Below are 27,681 nucleotides of genomic sequence, written 5' to 3'. Positions count from 1 at the left end.
GGCTCATAGATTTAAGTGTTTTCTTAGGGTCGTTTAAACTCAGTAACAAGCTAAGTCTCAATCAAAAAAAAAATGTGATCTCTTGTCTACTAAAAGGAAAATTCCCACAATTATGGGATGGATCTATATGCTTAACACCAGGCTATGGTTAAGTTTAAAAGCTCTTTATGTTGGGAACAATTAAATTGTACTAAGAATGATCAACCTAGTATTATTATAAAACTAGGCTGAGTACTTGGTGAACTATGCCTATTATTAACCTTACAGAGAATGATTGATATGAAACTCAATGGAGTTGTGGTAGTAACTTATAGCCTTGGCACCTACCAGGATGGATAGGAAGGTGTAGCCTGGGACTCCCATGAACTCAAGGTCATATACATAATAAATTACAGGTAAAAGATTTACAACAGACCATAGACATTGAGACAGGATACAAGGAGACAAATGCCTGGCTGGAATGGATTAAATATTCTGTGCGCACTTGGAATGAGAGCAGCTGTTATGCTTGTGCGGCAGGTAGGCCGGAGTCTCAGTGGTACCACTGCCACTCGATGGACCTCAGATGCTGTGGGCATAGAATGCATGATGCTCCTCTTCAGTACAATATGGCCTGGGGTAGTAAACCCTGCAGGACCTTGTCACTAATGTTCGTGACTGTGAGGGGTCCAGGGCGTAACCCCCAAGGACTGTCAGACCCCCGTTCCATAATGCAAACTACACCTCGTGCCTCTCTAGGTGGGGGGAGCAGTTAGCATTCTGGGGGAGTGAATCCGGGTGCAGTGAAGCCCAGTCCTTTGAGGGAATGAACAGCCATTCTGCATGAACTATGGCCTGGGAAGACATCTGGTGTTGTGGAGGACCATTGCTTGAGACTCTAGCGGCCAATTGGAGTGGAATTTGCACCCTAGTTCAATTGGCTATCCTTTTCACCCTGGCATTTCGACACTCGGATCCATCTCATAAGCAGACTAACCATAGAGCCAAAAGGAACACTCTTGCCCCGGGTGGGTCATTTGGTCCATATATATTCTATTGGGGTCCCTAGAGGTATTCCGAATGAATCCAAGGCTAGAAACCAAATAGCAGCGAGGTTCGAGTTGATATTATTCTGGTGGTCCACCATTAATAAAAATGTTGATTGGATAAACTGTATTTACTATAACCAGCGGAGGCTTGTTAACTATACCAGGGATGCTCTAAGGGGAATAGCAAAACAGATGCTACCAGCAAAATGGCATGGGGAAAACTGAGTGGCCTTAGACATGATTCTGGGCTTCCCTTGTGGCCCAGCTGGTAAAGAATCTGTCTGCAATGCAGGAGACCTGGGTTCGATCCTTGGGTTGGGAAGATGCCCTGGAGAAGGGAAAGGCTACCCACTCTGGTATTCTATCCTAGAGAATTCCATGGACTATATAGTCCATGGGGTCGCAAAGAGTCGGACACGACTGAATGAGTTTCACTTTCAGACCTGATTCTGGCAGAAAAGGGAGGAGTATGTGTTTTGGAGGGTGTCAATGTCGTACTTTCATACCCAACAACACAGCCCCTGAGGGCACAATAACAAGGGCCTTGCAAGGTCTGAACACCTTGGGTAATGAGTCGGCCGAAAACTCAGGGATAGATGACCCATTGTCCAGTTTGATGGAACAGTGGTTTGGGATACAGAGAGGCATCATGATGTCTATCCTGACTACCCGTATTGTCACACTTGAAATACCCAGGTAGGGTGTTGCATCATTCCTTGTGTCAGGAGCCTAGTGCACAGATGAATATTAACCAAGCAGTTAATCACCAAGCAGTCCACTGCAGCCTATCATATCAACCTTCTATTCCTGGAGGAGTCTGAAGATGAAAGTCATTCGATGCTAAGTTTAAGGAAAAGAATAATCGACTATCATAAAAAGGGGGTGGGAATTGTAAGAAAAATATGGTCTTTTCTACCAAAGAAGAAAGATTGAAGAAATGGATTCATATTTTTTTTTTTTTTTTAGAACAGTTAAATAGGAAGGTTATGTATATATATGTGTGTGTATATGTATGTATCTGGCTTGTGCACAGGATTCCTAGGATGGTGACTCATTGTCAGTCGTTTGTTTTCTTACCTTCCTGGTTTCTCTTCCTCATAAGAACAATTTGGCAGGCTACTTTTGTGGGCTTTACCCTGCACACGTGCAAAGAACTAAAGGGCTGGAGAAAATATTTAATATAAATCCTCCACTCAGAAGCTTACAAGTATCACGCATGACCCCCATCGACCAATAAAAACTTAGGCGCCGTTCGGGGAAGATTGTGACTCTCTGGTCTTCCGCCTGCGAGGATCCAGGGGAGGGAACCTGCGTTTCAGGGATGAACACCGGGAGCACGTCCCACGCGGCGTGCTGGCTCCTGCATCTTTGCCTGCGGAAGTGGAGCCTGTCTTGCGAGCCACTTTCGTCTGCGTTATTCCTGTGACACTGCTGGAGACCATTTCCTACAGCCAGAGCGGGCGTCACCCTGTTTGCCTTAAGACTGAGGAATGTACAAAGAAAAGGGGGAAATCTGAAATAGCACATAAACATTGACCTGTTTACCCTGGTTTGCCTCCTTCAATAGGCTGTTGATTAATCAAGCCTTGAGTTATTTTACAGACAGCACGGCACCTGTGGCAGACAGGAACCCATGTCTCCAGGATGACCCCAGGACCTAGAATCTTCAGTTTACAGAACTCATAAAATAGGAATGTTGCCACTGGAGCCTTTTACCAGCAAGAAGTTCTTCAGTAAGAAAGACTTGGACAGCTTCCGGCTGTCCAAGTAGCTTGATTCCAATCGGCTTTCTGACCTCCAAGACTAGCCAATAAGACTGTGCCAAGTTTGAAATTCCCCTAACCCCTTACCTTTTACCCTGAACACTGGATGGGGAGACAGATTTGAGCCCTGCCTCCTATTGCTTGACCTCACAATAAAAGTCATTCTTTTTCTAAAAGCTGGTGCCATAGTATTGGCTTCTGTGTGTGTCAGACAGTGAGCCCTTGCTTGGTAACAAAAGGATGAAAGATATCCACGGATGCATACATTTTATTATTTCTATCTGATAGAGTGAAAGTGATTACAGTATTTCCTCCTCATAAAGCAGTGTTCCAAGCATCTGTTAACACTGTATCCTCTACTGTGAGGTGAAAACATTAGTTGTTTTATCGACATTCAGATCAGATCGGATTAGTCGCTCAGTCGTGTCCGACTCTTTGTGATCCATGGGCTGTAGCCCACGAGGCTCTCTGTCCACGGAATTCTCCAGGCAAGAATACTGGAGTGGCTTGCCGTTTCCTCCTCCGGGGGATCTTCCTGACCCACGGATTGAACCTGTGTCTCCTGCACTGCAGGTGGACTCTTTACCCATTGAGCCACTGGGGAAGCCCCTGCCTGCCTTAAGAAGATTTATAATTCTCACTTCTCTGATCCTGTTTTTTTTTTTTTTTTTTTTTTTGCCAAAACATGAAAGCAGGAGAAGAGGCAAATAACTTTTTTTTTTTATTCTCTCTGGCATGTTCGGTAGGCCTCTCAGTATTCAAAACATCATTTAGTAGTGTTGCTTTTGGCTGCTACAATGAAGTTATCTGACTTAGAATGCACTTCTTAGAATAGGTTTCTTCTCATATTTTTAGCATGCCATTTAATCTTTCTAAAGTGAGTTTCCTGTTGAGAAATGTTGCCATTTGTATGCTTAATGATTATTATAAATTGCAGTCATGACTTAACTGTTCAGTTCAGTTCAGTTGCTCAGTCGTGTCCAACTCTTTGCAACCCCATGAATCGCAGCACGCCAGGCCTCCCTGTCCATCACCAGCTCCCGGAGTTCACCCAGACTCACGTCCATCGAGTCAGTGATGCCATCCAGCCATCTCATCCTCTGTCATCCCCTTCTCCTCCTGCCCCCAATCCCTCCCAGCATCAGAGTCTTTTCCAATGAGTCAACTCTTCGCATGAGGTGGCCAAAGTACTGGAGTTTCAGCTTTAGCATCATTCCTTTCAAAGAAATCCCAGGGACTGGATTCAGAATGGACTGGTTGGATCTCCTTGCAGCCCAAGGGACTCTCAAGAGTCTTCTCCAACACCACAGTTCAAAAGCATCAATTCTTCAGCGCTCAGCTTTCTTCACAGTCCAACTCTCACATCCATACATGACCACTGGAAAAACCATAGCCTTGACTAGACGAACCTTTGTTGGCAAAGTAATGTCTCTGTTTTTCAATATGCTATCTAGGTTGATCATAACTTTCCTTCCAAGGAGTAAGCGTCTTTTAATTTCATGGCTGCAGTCACCATCTGCAGTGATTTTGGAGCCTAAAAAAATAAAGTCTGACACTGTTTCCACTGTTTCCCCATCTATTTCCCATGAAGTGGTGGGACCGGATGCCATGATCTTCGTTTTCTGAATGTTGAGCTTTAAGCCAACTTTTTCACTCTCCTCTTTCACTTTCATCAAGAGGCTTTTTAGTTCCTCTTCACTTTCTGCCATAAGGGTGGTGTCATCTGCATATCTGAGGTTATCGATATTTCTCCCAGCAATCTTGATTCCAGCTTGTGTTTCTTCCAGTCCAGCGTTTCTCATGATGTACTCTGCATATAAGTTCAATAAGCAGGGTGACAATATACAGCCTTGACATACTCCTTTTCCTATTTGAAACCAGTCTATTGTTCCATGTCCAGTTCTAACTGTTGCTTCCTGACCTGCATACAGGTTTCTCAAGAGGCAGGTCAGGTGGTCTGCTATTCCCATCTCTTTCAGAATTTTCCACAGTTTATTGTGATCCACACAGTCAAAGGCTTTGGCATAGTCAATAAAGCAGAAATAGATGTTTTTCTGGAACTCTCTTGCTTTTTCCATGATCCAGCGGATGTTGGCAATTTGATCTCTGGTTCCTCTGCCTTTTCTAAAACCAGCTTAAACATCAGGAAGTTCACGGTTCACATATTGCTGAAGCTGTTACTAGTCTTTATTTAGAAGTTACAGTAACATGCTTACTAGCTTTCTGGTTTCATGACTTCCTGTGTCTGGAATTTCAATCATCTCTTCGTCTGTCCTCAGTCCATTGTTTACCAACATGCCTCTGGTGTAAGCCACCCACAGTTGGTGACTCCCAAAGTTCATCTCCAACCTTGAACTGACCTAATGTTTCCAACTCATATAGCTAGGTTTCTCATTGGCACTTCACATATATATTCCACTAGCAGTTCAAATGACTTCCCTGGTGGCTCAGATGCTAAAGCATCTGCCTACAATGCGGGAGACCTGGGTTCGATCCCTGGGTCGGGAAGATCTCTGGAGAAGGAAATGGCAACCCACTGCAGTACCCTTGCCTGGAAAATTCCATGGACGGAGGAGTGTGGTGGATTAAAGTTCATGGGGCCACAAAGAGTTGGACACGACTGAGCGACTTCCCTTTCACTTTTCAGCAGTTCAAATAGTCTGCTCTAAAATACTACTAATACCATTAAAGTCTTGACCAACTTGAAAGATCGAAGATTTTGTTTTGTTCACTCTCTGGAACTATACTTTAAATACATCCTCCTGTGAACTCAATTCTTAAAAAAAAAAAAAAAAAGATTAATTTACTTATTTATGGCTGCGGTGGGTCTTCATTGCTGCATGGGCTTTCAGTCCAGTCCAGTCGCTCCGTCGTGTCCGACTCTGTGACCCCATGAATCGCAGCACGCCAGGCCTCCCTGTCCATCACCAACCCCTGGAGTCCACCCAGACTCATGTGCATTGAGTCGGTGATGCCACCCAGCCATGTCATCCTCTGCCGTCCCCTTCTCCTCCTGCCCCCAGTCCCTCCCAGCGCCAGGCTCTAGGGCTACTGCATTATTGCGACGTGTGGGCTTCTCACTGCAGGGGCTTTTGTTGCAGAGCATAGGCTATAGGTGTGTGGGCTCAGTAGTTGCAGCTTGTGGGCTCTACAGCACAGATTTCCGTTAAGATGTGGTGCACAGGCTTAGCTACCCTGCAGCGTGTGGAATCTCCTGACCAGGGGCTGACCCAAGTACCTGCACTGGCAGGTGGATTCTTAACCACTGAGCCACCAGGGAAGCCCTGAACTCATTCTTTTAAGAAAATTGTTCTAACCGCCTTGGCAGCAACATGGTCGATGAGACCATCAATCGGGCGTCAGCTAAGTCTCACTGTTTGAGGTGGGATTGATTAGTTTTTCCTTGCTGCAGTCGGTTAAGGCTTTGTAAGTTACTGCATGTTACCAGCAGAGGGCGATAGTTTCTCACAATCGTGTTAACATTTGGCAAAGAGCTTTAGCAAAGGAGTTTGTTGAGCATTCCTGACTGAATCTTCCAGGAGACCATAAAGATAGATATCTTGGAGATCATTTGAGGATGCTGCAAAGGAAACAGCTTTTGTTACACCAAATAGGTAATCAAGAGGCCTGCCCTAATTAATCATGTAGGCCTGTGATCTTGGGCAAGTCCCTTCCTCATCTCTAAAATGAAGGGACGGAATCAAGTGAAGTCTAAAATTGAGGAAGTAGGGGACTTCCTTGGTGGTCCATTGGTTAAAACTCTGTGCTTCTTATGCAGGGGGTATTGGTTGAATCCTTGGTGGGGGAATTAAGATCCCACATGCTGTGTGGCATGGCCAAAAATGAATAAGGAAGTGGTGGCAGGTTCTTCCTCCAGGGGGAAAGCCCCAAAAGTTGATGCAGTGGCATAAACAAGCACAGGCAGAGACCCTAAAGCATGAGCTTCTCTTTCTTATGAAATGTTCGTTATACCCTGTTTGGGGCTTAGGGATTTGCACTCACAACTTAGGTACGTTTGATCTACGACATGAAACAATCTGGCATGTGATAGAAATATAAGAGTAAAGCCCATAGTGAGAACATTTTCCATCTGATTTCCAAGTTGAGGCCACGTAGGCAGTTAAGAAATAAATGGCCACTTCTTGTTCAGTCGCTCATTCCTGTCCGACTCTTTGGGACTCCATGGACTGTAGCATGCCTGGCTTCCCTGTCCTTCACTATCTCCAGTTTGCTCAAAACTCATGTCCATTGAGTCAATGATACCACCCAACCAACTCATCCTCTGTTGCTCCCTTCTCTTGCCTTCAATCTTACCCAGCATCAGGGTCTTTTCCAGTGAGTTGGCTCTTTGCATCAGGTGGCCAAAGTATTGGAGCTTCAGCATGGAGGTTCAGCATCAGTCCTTCCAGTGAATACTCAGGGTTGATTTCCTTTAGGATGGACTAGTTTGATCTCCTTGCTGTTTTCAAGGGACTCTCAAGAGTCCTCTCCCAACACCACAGTTCAAAAGCATCAATTCTTCAGTGCTCAGCTTTCTTTATAGTCCAACTCTCACATCCATACATGACCACTGGAAAAACTATAGCTTTGACTAGATGAACCTTTGTTGGCAAGGTGATATCTCTGCTTTTTAATACACTGTCTAGGTTGGTCATAGCTTTTCTTCCAAGGAGCAAACATCTTTTAATTTCATGGGTTGTAGTCACCATCTGCAGTGACTTTGGGGCCCAATAAACTGTTACTGTTTCCATTGTTTCCCCATCTATTTGCCATGAAGCAATGGGATTTTATGCCATGATCTTAGTTTTTTGAACGTTGAGTTTTAAGCCACCTTTTTCACTATGCTCTTTCACTTTCATCAAGAGGCTCTTTAGTTCCTCTTCTCTTTCTGCTATTAGGTGGTATCATCTGCATGGCTGAGGTTGTTGATATTTCTCCTGGCAATCTTGATTCAGGTTTGAGCTTCATCTAGCCCGGCATGTCTCATGATGTACTCTGTATATAAGTTAAATAAACAGGGTGACAAGATACAGCCCTGACGTACTCCTTTCCCAATTTCCCTACAGTTCCACCTGTTGCTTCTTGACCTCCATACAGGTTTCTCAGGAGGCAGGTAAGGTGGTCTGGTATTCCCATCTCTCTCAGAATTTTCCTGTTGTACTCCATACACAGCAAAGGCTTTAGCTTAGTCACTGGAGCAGAAGTTGATGTTTTTCTGGAATTCCCTTGATTTTTCTATGAACCCCCTGTTCTGTGCTGTGCTTTGCCACTCAGTCGTATCTGACTGTGACCCCATGGACTGTAGCCCGCCAGGCTCCTCTGTCCCTGGGGATTCTCCAGGCAAGAATACTGGAGTGGGTTGCCATGCCCTCGGGGATTGTCCCAACCCAGGGATTGAACTCAGGTCTCCCACATTGCAGGTAAATTATTTTTAATTTCTGAGCCACCAGGGAAGACCAAGAATACTGGAGTGGGTAGCCTATCCCTTCACCAGGGCATCTTCCCAACTCAGGGATCGCACTGGAGTCTCCTGCATTGCAGGTGGATTCTTTACCAGCTGAACTGCCAGGAAAGCCCATGAACCCCCTACCAGTATTTAAAATGTACATGTCTGTTAACCCAGAAATTCCATTTTTTAAAATATTTTCTTTATGTGGACCATTTTATAAATTCTACTGCATATGTTACAATATTATTTCTGTTTTATGTTTTGGTCTTCTGGTCAGGAGGCATGTAGGATCCTAGCTCCCTTACCAGGGACGGAACCCACACCCTCTGCATTGGAAGGTGAAGTTTTAACCACTCGACTGCCTCAGTCCTTCCCCAGGGAAGTCCCCCAGCAACTGCATTTCTAGGAAATTTCCCTACAGATACATGTACTCATATGCAAATAAATGTATAAGGATATTGATTGCTGTTTGTTTATAATCACAGAAGACTGGAAACAAATGCCTATCTCTAGAGGATTTGTTTTAAAAATATATGGACCAGCCATGCAAAGGACTAGAATGAACTACTAACAAAACTTAGGTGGTTCTAAATAAACTGACTTCAAAAGATCTCGAAGAACTATAGTTATTAGAAAAACAACACGGTACAGAGCAGTGTGTATAGTTTGCTTTGTGTAGGTTTTTAAATTTATATGTGTATTTGTGTATGCATCTCTAGAGAGATATAAGGGACTTGTAACGGTGGTCACCTTGGTGGAGAGGCAAAGTTTACCAGGTGGCTGGGAGACGGGCTGGACTTCACTTTTATCATGTGTCCTTTTGTCCCTTTGAAATTTGTTTTACGTGCGTACGTTATTTACTCTAAGTAAGTACATACGTAAGAAATTCATTTCAGTAATTGTAGTGGTGGCCTCTGGACGATACTAGAGGGATCGGATCATAGCCACTCCCCTCATCCTAGCTTTGTTTTGTCCCCTCATCTCCAGTCATGTCCCAGTCTGTCTTCACCATGTAGAGAGATTGTTCTAAAACACCATTTCATCATATATCCTCCCTACCCCCAAATCTCCACGACCTAGGAGGTAATATCCAGTTTTTCTCCTGATATTCCAGGCCATATATTAACTGACCTTAATCTTATGTTCCTTTTGTTTGTCAGAAGCAACATTGTACAGAGTTCAGTAGCAGTCTTTGAAGAGAGACCACCTGGGTTCAAACCCACTGTGACTTTAGGTTAAGCCACTTAATCCCAGTGTTCATCAGGTTCATCAGCTGCAAAATAAGCTCAACAAAGGCACTTACTTAGCAGTGTTTAGAAGTTGTGCAACATAGAAAAGTTAGTTGCTTGTCCAACTCTTTGCAACCCATGGACTGCAGTTCACCAGGCTCTTCTGTCCATGGGATTCTCCAGGCAAGAATACTGAAGCAGGTTGCCATTTCCTTTTCCAGGAGACCTTCCCAACCCAGGGACAGAACCTAGGTCTCCTGCATTTCAGGCAGACTCTACCTACCGTCTGAGCTACCAGGGAAGCTAAAGTAGCAGGGTTTGGTATATAATAAGAGTATACATTATACACTGACTGCCATTGCTGTAATAATAATACTTAGGGCTTATCATCAATGATAATTTTTATTGGCCTTTTACACAGCATTTTCTGTCTCTCCCAGGAAACTGTGGGGCCTCCATGAGGTCAAGGACTTTGTTGTTTTATTTAAAAGTACATTACTAGACTTTTTTTTTTTAAGTACATTACTATGGCTTGGCACATAGTTCTTGTTTAGTCACTAAGCCATGTCCCAACTATTTTGTGATCCATGGACGCAGCCCTCCAGGCTTCTCTGGCAGTGAAATTTTCCAGGCAAGAACAGTGGAGAGGGCTGCCATGGGCACTCGCTAATATTTGACTGGATGCCTTGTTTTCAAATTCCCAGTTCATTTATTCGTTCAACAAATACTTAATGAGTCTCCAATGTGTGCCAGTCTCTATTTGATAAAGCAGTGTACAGAAAGTCCCTGCTATCTTTGAGCTAGGAGATTCACGGTGGAGTGGTTCTGTATTTGAACCTGTTCTATCATGACCTAGCAGTTCCAAACCCAACTGGCCATCAGAATCCCTGGGGAGCTTTAGAAGAAGTTGGAGGCAGTGTCTAGCCTGGGCCCTGGAACCTAGTTTTTTACACAAGATTTTTACCATCGTTAAAAGTCTGAATTTTAAAGATTCTTGGTTGCATGGCCCACATCTGTTGGCTCATTCAACTTTAGTACCTGTCTCATCCCCAGTAGCTTTTCCAGAATCACCACTTCACTATAAAACTGCATGTGTTTTCCCAAGTCAAACTTGAACTTCTTCAGCATTTTTACTTTATTATTTATTCATCTATATTAAAAAGTGTAACTGAAATATACTTGATTCACAGTGTTGAGTTAGTTTCAGGTGTACAGCACAGTGATTCAATTATGTGACCCAGGGATCAAACCCTGAGGCCCTGCATTGGCAGGCGGATTCTTTACCATTGAAGCACCAGGGATGCCCCAGGTGTGTGTGTGTGTGTGTGTGTGTGTGTATGCAGTTTTACTTTTCTAACAAAGACATCATGGAGTGGGTAAATAGACTGATAAACCTTTTAGGTCTCTTCCAATGCTGTCTGAAATCAACTTATTGACCACTTCTATCTAGTCATTTGTCTGCATCTCTTGGGTCATGATTTCCATCATCTTTTGGGTTTGGTGGACCTGTCAAAGCTGAGCATAAGAGTTCTTCTGAATCTGATTGTTTCATTTTCTTTCTTTTTTTTTTTTAGTAAAGTCAAGAGAAAACAAACAAGCAAGTAACCATCAGTAATCTTGACATCAACATGAGCTTCAATAACAGTCTGCCATTTTTGACCATGGAGCATGTTTTGTCAGAGGTATCATTGCCATGGAGATTAGGCAGTTTTTGCCCTGAACATCCTCAGTAATTAGCTTGAAGTTTTAAAATGCCACTTCATCATTCTGCACATCAGCAAGGCTCACTTCAAAACAACAACCCCAGAGGCCATCAGATGGGATTTTGGTTCCCAGAGTTTTTACTAGTGTTTTTCCAATATTTCTTATATTGAACATAGCTGATGTTTTCACATTATACCAATCTTTCTTAGAAAACAGACCAACCACTTCCTTCTTGGTTCCCTTTTTGCTGCCTTTCATAAGGTGCTCATTGTTGCTGACCTCCAGAGAGCCAAAAGGTAGAACCTGCATTTTTAAAAGGAAGCACTTACAAGCTGGTCCAGTGTTTCTAACACTGAGCTCTACAGAGTATTTGGGGGTGTGGAATTGTTCACACGTTCTATGACAATTTTTAAGCTTGAGATTTTAAAAATTTTACTTACTTGACACGCGGGGGTCTTCACTGCTGCAAGGGCTTTTCTCCAGTGCTGGGCGGGGCTACTCTGGTTGCCTGCATGGGCTTCTCATCACAGCCTCTGGTCTTGTTGCAGAGCTCAGGCTCTACAGCACTCAGGCTTCAGCAGTTGTGGCACATGGACTCAGGATTTGTGGCTCTCCGGGCCTGGAGCACAAGCTCAGTAGCTGTGGCACACAGGCTCTGTTGTCTCGAGGCGTGGACAGTCTTTCTGGACTAGGGACCAAACCTGTGTCTCCTGCGTCGGCAGACATTCTTTACCACTGAGCCAACCCGGAAGCCAAGCTTGGGATTTTTAATAATATGATTTTAATATTTATTTTTATATATAACTACCAAGTTTCTCTTTTGCTGTGACATTTTCTAACTGAAAGGCTTTTTCCCCCCCTAAGATTTTTTTACTTATTGGCTGTGGAGGGTCTTCATTGCTTTGAGCAGGCTTTCTCTACTTGTGGTGGGCAGGGGCTTCTCTTGTGGAGCACCTGCTCTAGGGCCCACTGGCTCAGTAACTGCCATGCAGAGGCTTAGTTGCCCCCCGGGGAAAGTGGGATCCTCCAGCATGAGCGATTGAATTGGTGTCCCCTGCATTGCAAGGCAGATTTCTAACGACTGGACCACCAGAAAGCTCCCTCCATGAGTGTTTAACCAGGGGTCTTTGCATTATTCAAGTGTGTAGCACAGATAGTGCTTTTCAGAGTGAGCTTGACCCAGATCTGTTCAATAGCGTCTTGCCTTCCCAACTTGAGAGCAGACTTGGTTCTGACCCAGCCCCATGTCCTATGAGGTGTCCCAGAATGCCCACTTTATCCCAGGGTGGTGGGCTGGCAGTTCAAGGTTGCTTCATTGTTAGGTGCCTGGGGTGAAGACTGACGTCCTTGGGCTCTATATCTCTGGCACCCCCTTAGATCACATGCTGTACAGATACTTCAGGAAGGTTGGCATCCACACACCAGGTTGCTCCCTTGGAAGGGGGACTTTGCTGGAACCCATCCCATCGCAATAATGATGATGGAAAGAACAAAGAGCTTGGGAACCAGTTATGCCTAAATTCAAATCCTACCTCCGCACCCCAACTACCCTGCAATGTGGCTTTGGGGAAATGATACATCCTGTGCCTCAGTTTCTGCACCTGAAAAATGGAGTCAGTAACCAGTCACACAGTGGTGGTTACAGTTACGGGAGGCTTAGTTGCATAACCAAGGCACTGAGTTTCTCTCCATCAGTTGGCATCAAGAGCACTTGTGCTCATCGGACCCTGAGAAGTACAAGTGAATTAACTGACATCTATTACAGTCTCAAGCCGTTGGTAAACCTGCTTGGTTGTCCCAAGGAGGGCGGGTGAGAGCGGTTCTGAGGCCGTCCTTCCCTCCAGCCTGGCTCCACAGGCGGCGTTCCGACCTTGGAGAACCTGCCGGGGTCTGCAGTGGGGTGCGGGGCGGTGGCGGCGGGCTGAGGCGGTGCGCGGCGGCACGCACCTTCCCACCTGGCACCGCCCACAGGCCGCCCCGCGCGGGCCCGCCGCGCTGACAAGTGCGCGCGCGCGCCCTCCGCGCCGGCCCGTGGCGCATGCGCGCTCCGCGCTGTCTTCTCAGCCAGAGCGGCGGCGGCGTTTGAGTGGAGGAAGATGGCGGCTCCGGGTTGCTCGGTGTCCCGCCAGCTGTGAGGAGTCCCGAGTGCGGCGGGCGCGGCCTGCGGCGCAGCGCCTCTGCTCGCGTCCTGACCCGGGTTCCCTCACCGCCTTCGCCAGCGGAGCGTACCCGAGAACGTGGCGCGGGCTAGGCCAGGTGAGGCCTCTTCCTCTCCCGGGGCCGCGGCTGGGAGCCGGCGCCTTCTGCCCTTTATGCGCTGGGTCCGGCCCGGGCCGTGGACCCGCGCGGGGGTCGGTGCCGGCTGGCCTGGGGGCCTCGCCTGAGTCTTCCTCGGCATCTCCGGGTGAGGCAGGCAGGAGAGCCCTTTTCCAGGCAGCCTCTGGGAGAGGCGAACCCGGCCTCTGCCCTCTAGCACGGCGGTTTTCGTCCCCCCACCGGGGCCACGAAGGGTGTGTGACCGGGGTAAGGATGGCTTTGAGGTGTCAGATCACCTTCCACCCCGCCCCCAAATCTTTAACGCCTCGGGCGGCGCCGGAGTCCGGTGCTCTCCAAAATTAGGGCTGCGGCGAGGAGCCAGCATCTCTGAAGCTGCAGCTGCAAAAGGAAGATTTTGGAATTGGTTTTAAAAAATGAAACACAAGCAACCTTTCCTACCCTTTTAGCTTTTTGAGTGTTCCCCCAGCGAAGTAGGAACTGCGGATCTCCTTGATTAAGACAGCAGCCCACGTTGTGACAGTGGAAGGCTTCTGGCGAGAATTGTTTGTGCAAAGGGAACCGTGGAGGGTGGGAACCAATTTGTAAACGAAGAAAAAACAGTTGTAAGATCTTGATAGTCTCCGCAGAGTAACTTCGGTGCTAATGAAGTTGCTTTGAAACCTTTGGATTGTTAAGATTTCGATACCTAATTGCTTTTGTCTACTGGTTGCTTGAAACCTTTGGATTGTTAAGATTTCGATACCTTATTGCTTTTGTCTACTGGTCTCTGAATTTTATTAGGAGAATAAAAGCTTTATTTCTTAATTGCCATAGTCTTTGGACTTTTCCTGTGGTTGGTTCCAGTTGCCCAGAACGCATTACCCGTTCTCGGTTGCTGGCCTGACGTTGTGCTGTTCTTAGCCTTCTTGAGAACAACTTTTGTTGCTGTTGTTCAGATGCTAATGTGGAGACTTCGATTTTGTTTCTCTAGTAGAGAAGCCAGTGTGAAGCCTTGCGGTTTCTTCCTTGAGGAATGATGGCTTCAGTTGCAGTTGTTCTGTGGGAAATTGTTGAGGCCATAGCCTTGGCTTGGACACGCCAGATACCTTTTGTAACTTATATTTGTTCAACTAGTGCTTAAGAAGGATGACATGGGTTTAAAGGGACAAGAAAATCTGAGAGGAAATAGCATCGTTCAGAGGTGAGCATTTAAGATTTAGTCTGCAGCTTTTACTGGGCATAGTGATGCCCTGTTTCAGATCCCTCATTTTGAGTGTATGCGTGTATATAAACTGGTTTCCTTTCTGTTGCATGATGTCCTTTTATATCCTATAACTGTTAGCTTTTGACAAGCCTGGTATAAGTATTACTCTTATCTATATTGATCCGTGGGTTTTCAGTCTGTTTCAGGAGCTTTTAATTGTTAGAAGAACCACTGTTTAATGTTAGTTAATTTGGGGGCCTTTTTTCCTCTTAGAGCCTCTTCCATAGGGATTTGTAGATTCTCTCAGTGCCTTTGCTAAGGACATGAACCTAAACCAGCAACTTCTCTGTTTTAGAAAGTTGGAGAGCCGCTCTGTGTATCAATGTGCTAATAAAGAGTCAGGAGATTAATGCAGGAAACGTCCTGGTGGTTTGGCACTGCACTTCTTGGCGCGCTGTGTTGGGTTGTTGTGCTAAATCATCATCAGGTATTGATGCAACTTCAGGACATCCATGACATCATTCACTCTCCAGCATTTTGCCTTTTGCAGTTTCTTCTCAGAGTCACAGAAAAGTAGGATCAGGAAAAATCGCTTAGAATGCTTCTCAAGTGTCTGATTTCTGGAAGAGCCTTCTCTAAAACTGCTTTATAAAGTTAAAACCCTCCTGTAAGACTCAGAGCCGTGTAATTGCTACATACTGTGAAAATGCTAGCCCAGCCTCTAGGTTTTACAAGAATATTGAAGTCCCCAGAAGTTACTCCAGAGATGAACAAAAATACACGATTGTCTTTGTGATTTCAGGTTTGTTTTAGTCAGTCTGTATGAAACCAGAAGCCATTCGTTTAAATTACGCCCTTCTCACTTCACAAGATTGTTATGTGAAACAACAGTGTTTGTGAAAATGCTTTGTAAAATAGAAGGCGAATGTAAAATTGGTTATTCAGTGATCAGTTTTATGAAGATGCATGTTGAGGGCCTTCTCTGTGCTGGACATTCTGGGAAGTGGGTCCTGATGATTCTAAGACAAGACAGCTTTTGGTCTGAAGTTGCTCGCAACATGGTCTGGGAGCCAGTCTAAGAAATGAGTTAAATACGCCGCAGTGTGAAAAATGCACTGAATCCAACCAAGGGAGTGAGAAAGTCTCAGAGCCAGGGTGGCTTTCCCCAGCCTTTCCTGTTATTCTGCAGGAAAATATCCCTTTTGTGAGCAACCTGCTTTTTATAAAAACTTAGAAAATAATTCTGTCATGAGTTCTTTTCCTCTTTTATTCATTCACTGTTCTGACACTTCCCACACAGTGAGCCCCAGTTATGGTTTCTGCATCCTCAGAAATCCACCAGAGGCTTGGGAGAACCTTTTTGAGAGTGAGTCACATGCACAAGAGATAAACACAAACATTGCAGCTGCAATTAAAATATCTCAGATTACTAAGTGGTGACAACTTTAGAGGGATGACGCTTTGGTTTTTGTTTTATAAACGGGCACATGCAGGACTATGATTTTAATTTGATCACACTTAATCAATGTTTAGTTGTCTGTCCCTTAGAATGTTGACTATTAGTGATTATAAATACTGTCTCTTTTCCCAATAATAAATAAAGCAAGAACGTCCTTCTCCTTTTGAAGTGAAGCTAACAGCTTAAGCCAGACTCTACTAAACTGTTTTGTAAAATCTATTTACATAGATTGAGGTTGCTTAGCATCTCTGATCTTGAACTTCTGTTCGGTACAGTTTTCTCGTCTTAGTGCTGTGGTATTTTATAATCAATGTAGCGTGCTGTTGCCCACACTGCAGAAATTCTACAGATGTTTGAATTGGGCGGCATCTGTAAGTGGTGCAGTGTTGGACACGCACCATCTGTACCTTAACTGAAAATGGGTGCTTCGGGTCGTGGTTGACAGGAAAGTGAAGGTGGTGTGTTCATTTTTCTAGCTTACGTGTAGAAAGGTAGACAAGTCATTTTAAAATTGCCCAGTATTAAACTCATAACACTGTGGCTTACTTTAAAAATAGTTTCTTGTGACATTCTTCTAAGTGTCTTGTGAAATTATGACTTAGTGGTACTCTTGGGAAGCTTAATTTTGTGTTTCCTTACTCACGTATGGATCAGAAGGCAAATTTGCTCTGAGTTCTGATTCTTCCTGTATTAAGTTTCTACTTTTTAATTTCTAAAGTTTTCTCCTAGGCATTTAATTTTTTCCCAATGTTTCTGTTCTGTTTTCCTTCAAAAGTGGAAGTATCTTGTACTTTAATGTTTTTTAAATTCCTAAATCTGATAAATGTACAGATATTATATAAAGCAATAGTTATTTGTAAAATTTTACTACTCTGGACAGTATCTTGGCTTAGACAGTAACATGTTTTCTCTTGTTTCCTAGTTATATTGAATACATAGATTTCAGGTAGTTCATACAATTTCTTTAAAGGCAAACAAGTTTTAGTTTTAGCTACTAATATTCTCTTAGAATATTTCATATTTAGGATAATTTTATTTCAGCTGTCTTAAGGAATTCCTTAGTATGGCATACTCCCCAAAATCTGTTTCCTTTATTCGTCTCACTTAAATGTTTGCTTCATGTTACTATATAGAGAACAAGAAATTTTTTTTTTCCAGAATGAACCTCTTGGTGCATTGTTTGGAGAAAGGTTGATGTTAATTTTAAGTTGATCAGTACAGTTTTACTAAGTGTCTCCTCTCCCATCTGCTGGTTAGATCAAGGGGAAATGGGAGTTTATCCTTCTAGCTCAGTGTTTATTTTAAAGCTTTCCTTGGTTGGTCCAGCAGTGTTGTTTGCGGTCTGTTCTAAGCACTGCTCTCTTACCTTTTGCTTTGAGATACGTAATGATGTCTTTCCAAATAGACCCTTTGGTCTAGTCAAAATCAAGCACACTGCTCTCTTCTTTACTTTCCTGTGGGTCCTTCAAATTTTGATTTGTCAGTCTTCCTTACCTCTCCCCACCTTTTTTCTCCCCCGGTAAATGTAGTTCTCTCTTCTAAGCGTGTTTCATAAATCATAATGGAATTTTGGAATATAATTCTCTGTTCAGTTCAATTTAGTCTCTCAGTCGTGTCCAACTCTTTGCGACCCCATGAATCGCAGCACGCCAGGCCTCCCTGTCCATCACCAGCTCCCGGAGTTCACTGAGACTCACGTCCATCGAGTCAGTGATGCCATCCAGCCATCTCATCCTCTGTCATCCCCTTCTCCTCCTGCCCCCAATCCCTCCCAGCATCAGAGTCTTTTCCAGTGAGTCAACTCTTCACATGAGGTGGCCAAAGTACTGGAGTTTCAGCTTCAGCATCATTCCTTCCAAAGAAATCCCAGGGCTGATCTCCTTCAGAATGGACTGGTTGGATCTCCTTGCAGTCCAACGGACTCTCAAGAGTCTTCTCCAACACCACAGTTCAAAAGCATCAGTTCTTCGGTGCTCAGCCTTCTTCACAGTCCAACTCTCACATCCATACATGACCACTGGAAAAACCATAGCCTTGACTAGACAGACCTTTGTTGGCAAGGGAATGTCTCTGCTTTTGAATATGCTATCTAGGTTGGTCATAACTTTCCTTCCAAGGAGTAAGCGTCTTTTAATTTCATTGCTGCAGTCACCATCTGTAGTGATTTTGGAGCCCCCAAAAATAAAAGTCTGATACTGTTTCCACTGAGATACATAACAGTATGTGGATTAGAATGTCACATTTTATTTAACTTAAAGTAACTTAACGGTAATGAATCTTAAAGATGTTGCATCAGGTGAAATAAGCCGCAAAAGAACAAATACTGTGTGATCACACTGGTATGAGCTCTCCAGAACAGTCTTAATTCATAGCGAGCGAAAGTGGAATGACCGTTGCTGGGGCCGGGAAGAGGGAAGGGAGAGTTACAGTTTAATTTTAGTTTGGGATCAAAGTTCTGGAGGTTGATGGAGGTGACGGTTGCCCAACAATGTACTTGATGCCGCTGCACTACATATTCGAAAATGATTAAAATGACAGTTCTTATGTAATGTATAAACACACAGAGGAAGCTTAATGGTTTACATATGCTCTGTGGGCTGGATTGATCATTATTTATTTCAATATAGTAATTAAGATCATAGGCTTTGGCCCCGGGGAGACCCAGGCTCATGTCCTACCTAGTTCTGCTGCTTCCCTTGGGTATGGACCTTAGGTTCTTTAACCCTCAGTTTTTTCGCCTATAAAATGAGGGTAATGCCCATGTTTGGGGACAATTAAGTTTCAGAGTGCGAATGAACTTCTCAACGTATTGCCTAGCACATAGTAAACACTCAGGTCGTAAACATTGTTACTACGTTGTTTGACGAAACGTTGAGACCGGAACAAGGGAGCGTGGCCGCTGGCTTCGTCATCGCGCGTCCCAGTGGCCTGCCTGGCCCGTGTGTGGATGTGCCTGTAGCGGGAATACACGTTCTCCCGTTCCCGCTGTGCTCCTCTTGCTGTCTTTGGAGAACTGGGCTTATTCATGTCTTCATTTGACACCACTGCCCGGATGTTTCTTAAATCTATCCAGTTGTGATCTTTCTTTTATGCCTCTTAATTTTCCAGGGACTTTATACAGCATATTCTCTAATTCAACTGCCCATGTGTTCACAACTAAGTCCGTTATTTCACCCCACACGTCTCTGAAGATAAAAAAACCTTTACTAACCAGGTTCCCATCTCAATATTACCATTTCTCTAGATAGAGTAATTTTATTCTAATCTTGTAAAGCTGGGACTCGTTGGTTAATACTACTGAAACAATCTGTGTGTGTGCCCTGTGCAGACCTGTATTATCTTGCTCAGTGTTCCTCAGATTTGCCTGCTTCTCGTTATATTTGCTGGCGTGACTCTAGAAGGCAGACTGAAGTGCTGATGTAGTTGTTAAATGAACTGGTCTTGTTCCAGGGCCGTGCTGTTTATTAGATGTGTGATCTCAGTCTCCCTCATCTTCAGGAAGGGAGTTACAGTTCCTGCCTCATAAAATACGTAAATGTCCACACACGTAAATAGTCTATGAAAAGTAGTTGCTGTAGATGGAGTTCTTCTTGGTAGTTTCTGGAAACGATTAGGATTGAAGTGACAGTATTATGACAGACCAGTCTTAAAGAACTACGCTCTGAATGTTTCTCCTCTGATTGGGATCCTGTGGTAACTCATTATTGCCTGGTTCTCTTAAGTGTGAGATAAGAAGAGAATACTTCCTCACCCCTCAGTGATGCTTTATTGCGACTGTGCTGCTAAATATGGTTATCATCTTGGTTTTACACACTTGCATCAGCCTTTTTGGAGAAGGAAATGGCAACCCACTCCCATATTCTTGCCTGGAGAGTCCCATGGACAAAGGAGCCTGCTGGACTCCAGTCCACGGGGTCGCAAAGAGCTGGAAAGTCGGACTGAGCGGCTAACACACACACGCTTATCTGTAAAGCTCTCCATTTGGACTTCTTTGTACCTTTCCAGCCTTATTTTCCACGACGCGTATCGTGCAGTCTGTTAAAGCCAGACTCGTCTCACTGCCTCTCATGTCAATCATGTTCATTTTTATAACTGAAAGATTCATTTTCCTAATAGAAACCTTTTTTTTTTTTTTTTCATTTAACTACTCGGTCTAGCTCTACAGAGTAACTCCTATATGCTCCACCTGTTTGTCCTCGCACAAATAGGTTCCAAAAAGAAAGTTACTGTGCTGACTCCTACCACATATCTTAAAGTGGACATATCATGCAGTGTAATCCACATGTAATATTTTTAGTGTCATAGGCACATTTAGTCCTTCCGTATCGCATATTCACTCAGTATGTGCTTTTGATTCTTATGGCTGATGTTCTTCATGATCTTTCTGAAACATTGCATAATCCCAAGTGTCTGTTGAGTCTTTCTTGCCTTTTTGTTCATTGGTCCATCCATTCAACAAACATTTATTGAATGTTGCTATGTGCTAGGCATGGTTCAAGGTATTAGGGTCACGATGGACAGAATAGGCAAGGGCTCCGATTTCCAGGACCTTATATTTGAGAATGAAGAAAGGAATTAATGAATGAACAAAATTTCACATAAGTACTTCAAAGAAGATGAAAGAGAGCTAGCTTGAAGGGAAAACTAATTGAAATTGGTTTAGAGAAGGCTCAGTGAGAGGTGATGTTCAGGCTGAAAGATACGAGGCAGGACGTTCAGTGGTAAGTTTGGGGACATAAGGAACAGCGAGTGTAAAGGCCTAGAGTTGAACCAGGATCCGGTCAGGATTGCCAGCTTGCATTTGGCTGTTACTTGCTTCATAGTCTAAAAACCTCCTCCCCTTTTTTCTTTCCCTCAGTGACATTAACTATTTTTTTTTCTTGCTGCATGTGGCGTGTGGAACTTGCCTGGCCAGGGAGCGAACCCATGCTCCCTGCGTGGGAAGTGAGTCTTAGCACCAAGGAAGCCCAGACGTTGATTTTGAAGAGGCCAGTCTGGTTCTTTGGTAGACCCTTCCACAGTCGTGATTGGTTTCACTGGGTATTGTGTCACTCAGTCCCTTCCTTATCCCCTCCTAAGACAAGTCTGAAGGCTTGACAGAGTCCTGCTTGCAGTCCTGGGTGACACTGTGTTCATGTTGTATCACACTTGATGTCAGCTTTTGCCATTTTGATACTGAGTTTGATCACTTGGTTAACCTGAGAGTCCTCGATCTTTCCTTTGTAAAAGTTTCCCTTTATGTGGATCAGGTAATCTGTTGGGTAGCAATTTAACGCAGTTACTCTATTCTCTTTCACCTATTGGTTTTCATGTCCATCAGTGATCCTTGCCTCAGTCAGTTTCATTGGAGGTTGCGAAAGGGTGATTGTTTTCACAATTATTAGCTGGCGAGATACCATCAACCAGGAATTAACTACCAAAAGTCTCTCCTAGTAAGGCAGGGTGTTTTGGTTGATTCTTTGCTTTTTGTTATAAATTTTGTTGGGGCTTCCCAGGTGGCTCATTGCTAAAGAATCCGCCGGGCAAATCAGGAGATGCAGTTTCGATCCCTGAGCTGGGGAGATCCCCTGGAGAAGGACATGGCACCCCTCTCCAGTATTCTTGCCTGGAGAATTGTATGAACAGAGGAGCCTGGTGGGCTGCAGTCCGTGAGGTCGCAAAAAGTCAGATGAGACTCAGCAGCTGAGCACACACACAGTCGGTCACCTCAGTGGCAGCAAATGAGTCCCTGCTAATCTCTGTATCACTGTGGGCACAAAATTTGTATTTATTCATTCTTTTGCGCTTGGTTGTGGCCATGGGTCTGACGCTGGCCTTCGGCCAGTGTGAGCACTGCGTCCTGTCCCTGTGCCGTCACTTCTGGGTGGTTTTCTGTCACAAGATACCCCAGGTGCACCTTGCACTCTCTCTGTTCTTGACCCCAAATCAGCCATGTTTCTAGGAACACCTAGTCTCCTTTACAGAGAATGCCGTCAGAAACCAAGTTCTGAGCGCCAGCAATGCTCACTGCCACTGGGTCCTCGTTATTTCCAGGTTCTTTCACTGGGCAGAGACAGAAAATGCGTTTTTTAGAAATCAAAACTTCATGTCGACATTCCAGTTTAATTTGAACATATTACAGGGCTCTTCTCTTTAGGTTTTTTATTTGTCTTTCTTGAACTGACAATCTCATTTTCTAGAATTGTTTGTATTTATTTGCTGTATCCTACTGTACACGTAACTTTTAAAAGTATAGCATTCATATTGTTACTAACAAAATTACTAAGGTAAATTTAAATTTTATTTGTGATTCTTTTTATCTTTAGAATATTCTGTCAAGATCCAGTCAAGACAATGAAAAACATACTAGATATTTCAGGTAGAGGATATTTAACATAGGTGCAAGACTGAGAGGGCAAAACAGAGTAGGGCAGGGTAACTTAGAGACCAAGAACTGGGGAGACACTGTGGCCTCAAGTGCTGGGAGCAAAAGGGAGAGATGGTATAACAACGGTTTCGAAGAATATCGAGGGGAGGGGCACCCGCCACCTCAAGCACTGCTGCGACTTTCAGAGCTGCGACCAAGAGGGGAAATCACCAAGGTGTGCTGCATGGCTGGTGCTTGCATCATGTCTTCCTCCGTCAGTGCAGTTCAGTCGCTCAATCGTATCTGCTCTTTGGCGACCCCATGGATTGCAACACACCAGACCTCCCTGTCCATCACCAGCTCCCAGAGCTTGCTCAAACTCATGTCCATTGAGTCAGTGATGCCGTCCAACCATCTCATCTGTCGTCCCCTTCTCTTCCTGCCTTTAATCTTTCCCAGCATCAGGGTCTTTTCAAATGAGTCAGCTCTTCACATCAGGGGGCCAAAGTATTGGAGTTTCAGCTTCAGCATCAGTCCTTCCAATGAATATTCAGGACTGATTTCCTTTAGGACGGACTGGTTGGATCTCCTTGCAGTCCAAGGGACTCTCAAGAGTCTTCTCCAACACCACAGCTCAAAAGCATCAATTCTTTGGTGCTCAGCTTTCTTTATAGTCCAACTCTCACATCCATACATGACCACTGGAAAAACCATAGCCTTGACTAGACGGACCTTTGTTGGCAAAGTAATGTCCCTGCTTTCTAATATGCTGTCTAGGTTTATCATAGCTTTTCTTCCAAGGAGCAGGCATCTTTTAATTTCATGGCTGCAGTCACCATCTGCACTGATTGGAGCCCGAGAAAATAGTCTGTCATGGTTTGCATTGTTTCCCCATCTATTTGCCATGAAGTGATGAGACGAGATGCCATGATCTTCATTGTTTGAATGTTGAGTTTTAAGCCAGCTTTTTCAGTCTCTTCTTTCACTTTCATCAAGAGGCCCTTTTCTTCTTCTTCACTTTCTGACATAAGGGTGGTGTCATCTGCGTATCTGAGGTTATTGATATTTTTCCCTGCAGTCTCGTGTTCAGCTTGTGCTTCACTCAGTCCGGCATTTCTCATGATATACTCTGCATATAAGTTAAATAAGCAGGGTGACAATGTACAGCCTTGATGTACTCCTTTCCCAGTTGAACCAGTCCGTTGTTCCATGTCCTGTTCTGTTGCTTCTTGACCTGCAAACAGGTTTCTTAGGAAGCGGGTGAGGTGGTCTGGTATTCCCATCTCTTTAAGAATTTTCTAGTTTGTTGTGATCCACACAGTCATGGCTTTAGCATAATCCATGGAGCAGAAGTAGATGTTTTTCTGGAATTCTCTTGCTTTTTGTGTGATCCCACGGATGTTGGCAATTTGATCTCTGGTTCCTCTGCCTTTTCTAAATCCAGCTTGAATATCTGGAAGTTCTTGGCTCACGTATTGTTGAAGCCTGGCTTGGAGAATTTTGAGCATTACTTTGCTAGCGTGTGAGATGAGTACAACTGTGTGGTCATTTGAGCATTCTTTGGCATTGCCTTTCTTTGGGATTGGATGAAAACTGGCCTTTTCCAGTCCTGTGGCCACTGCTGAGTTTTCCAAGTTTGCTGGCATCTTGAGTGCAGCACTCTGACAGCATCATCTTTCAGGATTTGAAATAGCTCCGCTGGAACTCCATCCCCTCCACTAGCTTTGTTCGTAGTGATGCTTCCTAAGGCCACTTGTCCTTGGATTCCAGGATGTCTGGCTCTAGGTGAGTGATCACACCATTGTGCTTATCTGGGTCGTGAAGATCTTTTTTGTATAGTTCTTCTTTGTATTCTTGCCACCTCTTCTTAATATCTTCTGCTGGCTCCCTACCATTTGTGTCCTTTATTATGCCAGTCTGCATGAAGTGTTCCCTTGGTATCTCTAATTTTCTTGAAGAGCTCTCTAGTCTTTCCATTCTACTATTTTCCTCTATTTCTTTGCATTGATCGCTGAGAAAGGCTTTCTTATCTCTCCTTGCTATTCTTTGAAACTGCATTCAGATGGATATATTTTTTCTTTTCTCCTTTGTTTTTAGCTTATCTTCTTTTTTCAGCTATTTGTAAGGCCTCCTCAGACAACCATTTGTCTTTTTGTATTTCTTCTTGGGGATGATTTTGGTCACCACCTCCTGTACAATGTCACGAACCTTCGTCCATAGTTCTTCAGGCACTCTGTCTACCTTGAATCTATTTGTCACTTCCACTGTATAATTGTAAGGGATTTGATTTAGGTCATACCTGAGTGGTCTAGTGGTTTTCCCTACTTTCTTCAATTTAAGCCTGAATTTGGCAATAAGGAGTTCATGATCTGAGCCACAGTCAGCTCCCAGTCTTGTTTTTGCTGACTGTATAGAGCTTCTCCATCTTTGGCTGCAATGAATATAATCAATCTGATGTTGGTGTTGAGCATCTGGTGATGTCCATGTGGAGAGTCTTCTCTTATGTTGCTGGAAGAGGGTGTTTGCTGTGACCAGTGTGTTCTCTTGGCAGAACTCTGTCAGCCTTTGCCCTGCTTCATTCTGTACTCCAAGGCCAAACTTGCCTGTTACTCCAGGTGTCTCTTGAGTACTTACTTTTGCATCTCTAACTAACTTTTATTAATTTCCAGTTTATCCTTTCAGTATTTCTTTTTGCAAAAATAAATATCTACATATAGTCTTTTTCTATCCTTTCTTACATAGAAGGTTGCCATATTATGTACACTGTTCAGAAGTTCTTTTCACTTAACATATCTTGGAGATCATGCTTGGAACAGAGGTAGTGCCTAATTATTTCCACAGCTTCATTTTGCGAATGTGCCAAATTTGTTCAACTAGCTACTTAAAAATATACATATTTCTCTGTGTTGGTCCTGCTGGATCTTAGTTGTGGCTGCCTGCAGGATGGTTAGTTGCAGTGCGCAAACTCTTAGTTGGGGCTTGTGGAATCTAGTTCCCCAGCCAGGGATTGAACCCAGGCCTCCTAAATTGGGAGAGCAGAGTCTTAACCATTGGACCACCAGGGAGGTCCCAACTAGTCACTTTCTGATGGTCATCAGTAAGTAATGCTTTACTGCTGATCTTTTAAAAATAAACTTTGGTGGGAATTCTCTGTGGTCTAGTGGTTAGAGCTCAACGCTTTCACTGCTGAGGGCCTAGATTCAGTCCCTGGTCAAGGTAAAGATCCCGCAGGCCACGTGGCATGGGCGAAAAAAAGACCACCTCACTACTTAAAACAGATGTTGGTATGTGCGTGTATGTGTTAGAAGGAGCTTTGAGCCGATACAGGTTCTGTTTTGCCACTAAATACATGACCTGTTTTTGGACTTCAAGTTTTCCTCATATGTAAAATAAAGGTTAAGTTGCTCCATAATCTGTAAGGTTGCCTGCTGTAATATGTTATTTTTTTCTGAAAGTTTTATTAGCCATATTTTAAAGCTGTCAGTAAAGTATATAAGGCATAGGAAGAGTATGGATGAGAGCATCAGGTTAGGTTTTAGAAGTACTACCGAGGGTTTTCTGGACTTGAGTCTGCTCGGGTGCTTGTTAAATTAAGATTCCTGGACCCATCCCTGCTTTCTGAAACAGTGTCTAGGAAATGTACCTACTAGGTGATTTTTTTTTTAGTGATCAAGCAAGCTTGTGAAACAAGCGTTACTGCGAGTGCGTATGCTATTGTCCTTTAGTTTCCTGAGGATAGGGAGTAGTCGGGACATTATTTACCCTTCATGAATTCCTTTGCTCTGACCACCACCAGAAAAAATATAAGTGGAAATGAAATTTTCCTTTTCTTACAGCATCTTGTCAAAATGCATTATGGTCTCTGAAGAATATTTTTGTATCAGTGAGGAAGCTGGCTCTGTATGCAAACTGAGAGGCTTGATCGGGATGCCGTGCGGTTGCATAGCGCTTTGAATTCTGCTGCCTGAAATGCTTCACCATACTTCTCCTTTACTCACATTTAGTAAATTCTTTCTTAGAGACTTCAGAACATGTTGGGTTCCAATTCTTGTTCCTTTATTTTTCTTTTTGAACAGAGCTGGCTAATTGTGGACAGATTAATTTATCTGGGCCTCATTACCCTCATCTATAAAACATAACTGATAATATGCCCCTTACAGAATTGAGGTAGGGTTAAATGAGATGGCTTCCCTAATAGCTTAGTTGGTAAAGAATCTGCCTGCAGTGCAGGAGATCCTGGTGCGATTCCTGGGTTGGGAAGATCCCCTGGAGAAGGGAAAGTCTACCCACTCCAGGATTATGGCCTGCAGAATTTCCATGGGCTGTGTAGTCCAGGGGGTCAAAAAGAGTGGGACACGACTGAGCGACTTTCACTTTAGAGACATGGTGCTTGGCACATACTCCCAGTACCTTCTGATTCCCTTTCCTCTTAGCTGATCTTCACATCAGCTACATTTTAATGATTTCTTGAGTGTTGGTACTCAGTGTCCATGGACTGACAACATTGGCATCACCAGGGTTAGAGTGCAGAAGGTCACGTCAACTCCAGGCCTGCTGATTCTCTGCCTGTAGTTTGAGATCCACATTAAAATTTGAAAAGCATTGGAACCTTAAGAGATTTCCAGAGAGATTTCCTCTTTCTTTTTGTCTGGGTTCCTGATGACTTCATTCTTTGTATCTTTGGCAGTTTGGTTTTGCTGTACGCTATTAGCTGAAACTATTTTAGATCAATATGGAGACACATGTTCAGAATAAAAATCTACCTGCAGAATTATTTACAGTATTATTGTTCAGTAGTTGTTTTTTTTTTTTTAAATAGTGTGAGAAATTCAGTAGACTGCATAAAAATATGTGCAGTTTAAAGAATAATTATAAGCAGACATCTGTGTAACCACCATCCGGGTCAAGTGATAGAATATTGTCAGTGCTTCAGGGTACTTGAGGGTGCCTTTCTTCGATTACAGCCATTTCCTCTCTTAGAAGTAGCTCCTGTTTGTCTTGTGATAGTTTCCTTGCTTTTCTTGATGGTTTTACCACCTGTGTGTACCTCTAAACAGTAGTGTAGCTTTGCCTGTTTGTCAGCTTTACGTAAATGGAATCATGTTTTGTGTATTCTTTTGTTACCTTTGCTCCATGTTAGTGATGTATCCATTTATCGTATAGATTCTCTTTTTAAAGTAATAAAGCCCCCCCAAAATTCTAGCAAGTTTTGAATAATTTTATCTGTAGTGTTATACCTCTGA

The 27,681-nt window shown here is 43.8% G+C and overlaps 1 protein-coding gene and 1 pseudogene across 8 annotated transcripts in view; one reads left to right on the top strand and one right to left on the bottom strand.

Moving 5' to 3' along the window:
- FBXO42 (F-box protein 42) overlaps positions 1-27,681 on the top strand; it is a 106,252-nt gene that overhangs the window by 10,297 nt on the left and 68,274 nt on the right. For 5 of the 8 annotated variants that reach the window (XR_015136276.1, XR_015136275.1, XM_086324870.1 and 2 more), the window contains exon 1: positions 13,240-13,429. The exons of the other annotated variants lie outside the window; for them this stretch is intronic. The gene's annotated coding sequence lies outside the window, so the exon portion shown is untranslated. Of the gene's footprint in view, positions 1-13,239; positions 13,430-27,681 lie in introns of those variants that run through there. 8 annotated transcript variants of the gene reach the window in all.
- On the bottom strand, positions 10,631-11,628 carry LOC147377219 (small ribosomal subunit protein eS1 pseudogene; annotated as a pseudogene).

The sequence above is a fragment of the Bos grunniens genome, chromosome 2, assembly GCF_055505025.1.
Source record: "Bos grunniens cultivar Pamir isolate PY7600 chromosome 2, Bosgru_T2T1.0, whole genome shotgun sequence".
Classification (NCBI taxonomy): domain Eukaryota; kingdom Metazoa; phylum Chordata; class Mammalia; order Artiodactyla; family Bovidae; genus Bos; species Bos grunniens.
This window is presented reverse-complemented; position numbering and strand designations above follow the sequence as displayed.